Source organism: Chrysochloris asiatica, unplaced genomic scaffold (genome assembly GCF_000296735.1).
Source record: "Chrysochloris asiatica unplaced genomic scaffold, ChrAsi1.0 scaffold00053, whole genome shotgun sequence".
NCBI classification, from domain to species: Eukaryota; Metazoa; Chordata; class Mammalia; order Afrosoricida; family Chrysochloridae; genus Chrysochloris; species Chrysochloris asiatica.
In genome coordinates, this window is record NW_006408571.1 from 10,509,503 (window position 1) to 10,515,221 (window position 5,719).

At 37.5% G+C, this 5,719-nt stretch overlaps 1 protein-coding gene and 1 pseudogene across 1 annotated transcript in view; one reads left to right on the forward strand and one right to left on the reverse strand.

Moving 5' to 3' along the window:
* UBE2R2 (ubiquitin-conjugating enzyme E2R 2) overlaps positions 1 to 5,719 on the forward strand; it is a 106,366-nt gene that overhangs the window by 84,881 nt on the left and 15,766 nt on the right. The gene's annotated exons all lie outside the window — the stretch shown is intronic.
* LOC102830216 overlaps positions 5,425 to 5,719 on the reverse strand; it is a 6,131-nt pseudogene continuing 5,836 nt past the window's right edge.

A 5,719-nucleotide genomic window follows, 5' to 3' on the forward strand; every position in this document is an offset into this window, starting at 1 on the left:
TTGACAACTTCAATCTTTTCTCCATTGATAAGAATGTTGCTTATTGGTCCAGTGGTGAGGATTTTTGTTTTCTTGACATTGAGATGTAATCCATAACTTAGAATAATTATGGTGCACACCTTTCCTGATTTTAAACTATTCAGTATCACCTTTGTTTGAGATGCTGTCTTTTGGTCTGTATATAGGTTCTTCATGTGCATAATTAAGTGTCCTGGAATGCCCATTCTTCTAACAGTGATATCCATAGCTTGTCATGATCCACACAGTCAAAAGCCTTAATAGTATTTCAATAAAGCGTAAGTAAATATCTTTTTGGTAGTCTCTGCTTTCAGCCAGGATTCGTCTGATATTAACACAGATGTTCCTCATTCCATGTCCTTGTCTGAATCTGTCTCGAAACCCCTGGCAGTTCTTTATCGATGAACTTTTGCATTATTTTTCAAATTACCTTTAACAAAATTTTACTTGCATGTGGTGTTAGTGATTGTCCGATAATTTCCACATTCCATTGGGGCTCCTCTCTTTGGAATGGGCATAAATATAATTCTCTACCCATCAGTTGGCCAGGTAGCTGTTTTCCAAATTTCTTCACATAGAAGAGTGAGTGCCTCCAGCGCTGCATCTGTTTGCTGAAAGATTTCAATTTGTAATCTGCCAATTCCTGGACCTTTATTCTTTGCCATTACCTTTAGTGTACCTTGGACTTTTCCCGTCCCTTCAGTACCATTGGTTATTGATCGTATGCTACCTCTTGGAATGATTGGACACTGACCGTTTCTTTTTAGGACAGTGTTTGTGTGTTTCTTCATCTTCCCTTTTTTTTTTTTTTAAATTTCCCCTTCATCTTCTTTTTATACTCTTTGTATCATTCAGTATTTTGCCCATAGAATTCTTAAGTATTGCAAGTTGAGGCTTGAATGTTTTCCCTTGAGAAATGCTGAGCGTGTTCTTCCCTTGTGGTTTTTTAAATCTCCGTTTTTGGACATTTCATTATAATGCTTTTTACTTTGTCTTCTTGAGCTTCCCTTTGAATTTGTCGGCTCTTTTACATCCTCATTTCTTCTATTTGCTTTAGCATCTTTACACTGGAAAGCATGTTTCAGAGTCTCTTCTGACATCCATTTTAGATTTTTCCTTCTTTGTTGTCTTCTAATGATCTTTTGCTTTCTTCCTGTATGATGTGCTTAATGTCATCCCATAACTGTTCTTGAGATGATTTCCAAATTTAGGTGGATATGCTCAGGGTCTTATTTTGGCTCTCATGTATTGGTTTTAATTTTCATCAGCTTCAGCTTGAACTTTCATTTGAGCAATTGGTGGTCTTCCAGTCTGCCCTTGTTTTGCTGTTGATATGAAGCTTTTTCATCATATCTTCCCACAGATGTAGTCAGTTTTATTGTTGTGTATTCCATCTGGTGAAGTCGACGTGTGTAATTACTTTTTATGTCTTTTAAGAAATATGTCTATTTGCAATGGAGAACTCATTGGTCTTGTGAAATTTTATCATGCCATCCAGCATGTTTTTCAACTACTGATCCAACCTTTTCATTCCAGTCACCAGTAATTATCAGTACATCTCAATTGCATGTTAGATCAATTTCAGACTGAAAAGTTGGTAGAATTCTTTCAATTTCATCATCACTGGCTTTAGTGGTTGGGGCGTAATTTCAATAATAGTGGTATTAGCTTGTCTTCCTTGTAGGCATATGGATGTTATCCTATCACAGACAGCATTGTACTTCAAGATGGATCTTGAAATGGTATTTTAGATCATAAATGCAACACCATTCCTCTTCAATTTGTCATTCCGGGTATGTTATTGTCAGATTTAGAATGGCCAATACCAGTCCAGTTCAGCTCACTTAATGCCTTGGATATCGATCTTTACACGTTCCATTCCTTTTTTGACAGCTTCCAATTTTCCTAGTTCAGTAGTTAAATGGTGTTTCTTAAAGAGTCTCTTTGTTACATACTTTTCAGAAAATGGGAAGCAAAACTAATTAATGTATAAGAAATTCTTTTGCAGGTCAGGAAGCTTCCAGTTGTGTGCTTTCAACAAAATTGGAGATCCTAATCAGTAACTTTAAATTCAAATTTATTGATACACTTCTTGATAAACAACATGCCCCTGAATTTTAATTCTCACATAGATAGATTTGGCATGGAGCCTTGCCATAAGTTTATTGCTTTGATAAAATAAGACATCACCGTGTGTTTCCTACATGTTCTGCTTTACTGTCACAGGACACTTAGTAAGCATATATGTAGTTCTTAATAATTATCAGAAGATGGAATTGGTAATTACCATAATTCCAATGGCCCAAATGTATACACATCTTAACTTATTGTACCTTGCTAAGTCCTGCTGTGACACTGTAGGTTAATGCACTGGACTGCAAAGTCAGTTTGAACGCAAGGATTTTGGTTCAAGCTCACCAGCCATTCCTTGGAAACCCAAAACAGAGTTGCTGTGAGTTGGAATCGACTCGACAGCACTTAATAACAACATAGATCATAAGGAGCCCTTGTAGTGTAGTAGTTATGTGTTGGTCTGCTAACAGAAAGATCATCAGTTCAAATCTACCAGCTGCTTCATGGGAGAAAGATAGGCTTTTTGCTCATGTAGGTATTTACAGCCTCAGAAACCCTATACAGGGTCACTATGAGTAGAAACCACCACCACCACCACCACTATTGTTCATCTATACATTATTTGCTATATGAAGTTTAAAAATGCTTTTAACATTGTTGAACATTTTAATTAAAGATTCTCTAGAAGAATCCTAATAAAAAAGGGGGAAATGTAGAACAGAATTTCGAATTTTCATGGACTCTGGACTTTTCTGGAGCCATGAAAGGCAGATGAATCCCTGCAACTATTGCCCTGAGGTACTCTTTATTATTCAAATAAATTTACCTTGAAATCACCTTAAAACATAACAGTGATTTAGCTTAACTATTGAAAAAAAAGGTCTGCCTTGAGCATTATGCTCTTTTAAAGTCTATCCATATGGTGCTGTGGGCTAATACACTGGACTGCAAGGTTGGTTTAAACTGCAAGTTCAGTGGTTCAAGCTCACCAGCTGCACCTCAGAAATCCTATGCAGGGTTACTATGAGTAGGAATCAACTCAAAGGTATTAACAGTAATTGGAAGGTTTTATGGGAATTTTGGCAGAAGTGAGTTTCATGTTAATGAAGAAACAGTTGAGTTGATAGGTGGCTGCAGCAGGGCAGCAGTGGAGGTGGCAGATCATGTGAAGGAATCTTGGCTGCTGTATGGCACTGACGATTGACTCAACAGTCACCCATATAGAAGGACAGGAGGAAGCACTGCCTGGACCTGGGCTATCCCTCACGATCATTGCTGTGTTTGAGCCCATTGTTACAGTCACTCTATCAGTCCATCTTGTTGAGGGTCTTCTTTTTCTGTGACCTTCTGCTTTGTCAGCCATGATGTCCTTCTCCAGGAGCTGGTCCCTCCGGATAACAAGAGACAAAATCTAACTATTCTGGTTTCTAAGCATTGTGACTGTACTTCTTAGACATTCTTTATTATTTTGGAAGCCCAATGGTATATTTGAATATTCTTCACCAACACCATAATTAACACAGTGTTTGGGAAGCTTTGATTAGGATATTGCATATAAAATGTATCAGGAATCTATGTTAGAGTGGCGGGGGTGGGGAGTGGCTGGGGTGTATTGTCAATAATTGTTTCTATTTAGTTCTTGTCGTTGTTGTTAAGAACTGTGGAGTCGGTTCTGACTCATAGCGAGTCTGCACAGGGTTTTTGAGGCTGTAAATCTTTACGGGAGCAGAACACCTCACCTTTCTCCCGCAGAACAGCTGGTAGTTTCAAACTGCTGTCGTTCGCACCCCGATTCGTAACCACTACAATACCAGCTACCAGAGCTCCTTAGGTGTAGTCTCTAATCACAAAGATGATGGGAGCCCTGGTGTGGCTCTTTGGGTTAATGCACCAGACTGCAAAGCCATTTGAACTGCAAGGTCGGCAGTTCAAGCTAACCACCTGCTCCTCAGAAACCACCCTATACAGGGTCACTATGGGTCAGAACCAACTCGACAGCACTGAACAACAACAACAAAGACAGCCACTTGTTCTAGATTTTTTTTTTTTTTTTTTATTCTTACAATCCATTCAAGAAAAAAATAGATGATTCTTCTGTCCTTATTTAATTGGGAACCATCATAGGTCCCACTAGGATATTGGTCCAGTTTGAGTCAATGCATATCGTTAACTGTTTATCATGACAAGACAGAATTCTTTGGTCAACTCTTGGTCATGTGTCTATTGCTGTGAGTAGATAGGTTGCTGTGTATATGAGAAATGTTGACATTGATGTGCAAGGAAGATGAGTCCAAACCACTGGAAATGAAGTTCCCCTGTCAAAAAGGATCCTACACTTCAGATGAAGAGCTAATTGGCTAATTAAAACTGTTATCAAAGTTCACTCTAGTGCCTGAAGGTTCTGAAAGCAAAATAGCTTTAAAAATTAGTTATTTCAATAGATATGTATGGTTCACCTTTTTTAATATCATTTCTGAATAGTAAATGTGAAACTCAACTTGGTAAAACTATTTGTGGGGAAATTTTCCTAATTCATGTATTTTGATCCATGTATGTTCCGTGCTGTCCAATATGGTAGCCACTAACCTAATGTAGGAGTCCTGGTGTGGCACTGTAGGATAAGCACTGGATTACGTACTGCAAGGTTGGTAGTTCAAACTCACCAGCCACAAAAATCCTATATAGGATTGCTGTGACTCCTGATAACAAGAGACAAAGTTTAAGTGACTCGACAGCACTTAAAAACAACAACCTAATGTAGCTATTTAAATTTAATATAAATCGAATGATACTAAAATTTTAATTTCTTGGTCATTTGCCACATGTGGCTGTGGTTACCATTTTGGATAACAGATTATAGAAAATTTCCATCATCATAGAAAGTTGTTATTAGACAGTGTCAATCTATAGCATTAAAGCTGTTTTATATAAAATTTTCTGAAGAAACCCTTAAATTGTCTGTATGTTACATCAGTGCATTAACAAGAGATTAGTTGGTTTTTTTTAATCTTTTTAGTGAACTTACTTTAGAAATCCACAAATATCTTGTGAGTTTAGGGTTGGGAGTTATTCTTAACCTAATAGAAAGGTATGTGTAGACCTGACCTGAAGTGCCTTTGTCATTATCTTGTGTAAACACATAATAGAAACTCTACCCAGTTTAGAAAAAGGTTTCATCAAATCAAACATCAGATTACCTGGTTCCCTCCCTTTATTTTTTGCATGGGACCAGGAGCAAAAGGGGTATTGGGTATTTTGCAACAACACACACTAACCTCGCACCAGTGAGAAGAGGTTGAGAATTTAATTTTCCTCCCAGTTTTTTACTTACCCTTACACTGTAGATGTAACTTTAGTGAAAATAAAACAAAACCAAAAAAAAACTGGAAATCATTTGAAACATTTTTGCAACCTGTTGTGTTTTGTTGATCATTTTATCCAATAGAACTTTATTCTCTCTGATTGTTTGAAGAATCTTAATTTTTAATCTCTGGATGAAAATTGCCTACTCTGTCTCCCATTAGATTTATTGTTGTTGTTGTCAGGTGCCATCGAGTCGGAACCGACTCATAGCAACCCCATGCACAGCAGAATGAAACAATGCTCGATCCTGGGCCAACCTCACCAC